Consider the following 898-nt stretch of genomic DNA (forward strand, 5'->3'; position numbering starts at 1 on the left):
GCACATACCTTGATAAGATATTGAAGAAGTTCAATATGGATCAGTCCAAGAAAGGGTTCTTGCATGTATTGCAAGGTGTGAGATTGAGCTCGGCTCAATGCCCGACCACGGCAGAAGATAAAGAAGAGATGAGTGTCATCCCCTATGCCTCAGCCATAGGGTCTATTATGTATGCCATGCTGTGTACCAGACCTGATGTAAACCTTGTCGTAAGTTTGGTAGGAAGGTACCAAAGTAATCCCGGCAAGGAACACTGGACAGTGGTCAAGAACATCCTAAAGTACCTGAAAAGGACTAAGGATATGTTTCTCGTTTATGGAGGTGACGAAGAGCTCGTCGTAAAGGGTTACGTCGACGCTAGCTTCGACACAGATCTGGATGACTCGAAGTCACAAACCGGATACGTGTATATTTTGAATGGTGGGGCAGTAAGCTGGTGCAGTTGCAAGCAAATCGTCATGGCGGGATCTACATGTGAAGTGGAGTACATGGCAGCCTCGGAGGCAACGCATGAAGCAATCTGGGTGAAGGAGTTCATCACCGACCTAGGAGTCATACCCAATGCGTCGGGGTCGATCAAACTCTTCTGTGACAACACTGGAGCTATTGCACTTGCCAAGGAGCCCAGGTTTCACAAGAAGACCAGGCACATCACGCGTCACTTCAACTCCATACGTGAAAATGTTCAAGATGGAGACATAGATATTTGTAAAGTACATACGGACCTGAATGTGGCAGATCTGTTGACTAAACCACTCCCTAGGGCAAAACATGATCAACACCAGAATTCCATGGGTGTTCGATTCATCACAATGTAACTAGATTATTGAACTCTAGTGCAAGTGGGAGACTGTTGAAAATATGCCCTAGAGGCAATAATAAAATGGTTATTATTATA

Source organism: Triticum dicoccoides, chromosome 1B, assembly GCF_002162155.2.
Source record: "Triticum dicoccoides isolate Atlit2015 ecotype Zavitan chromosome 1B, WEW_v2.0, whole genome shotgun sequence".
Classification (NCBI taxonomy): domain Eukaryota; kingdom Viridiplantae; phylum Streptophyta; class Magnoliopsida; order Poales; family Poaceae; genus Triticum; species Triticum dicoccoides.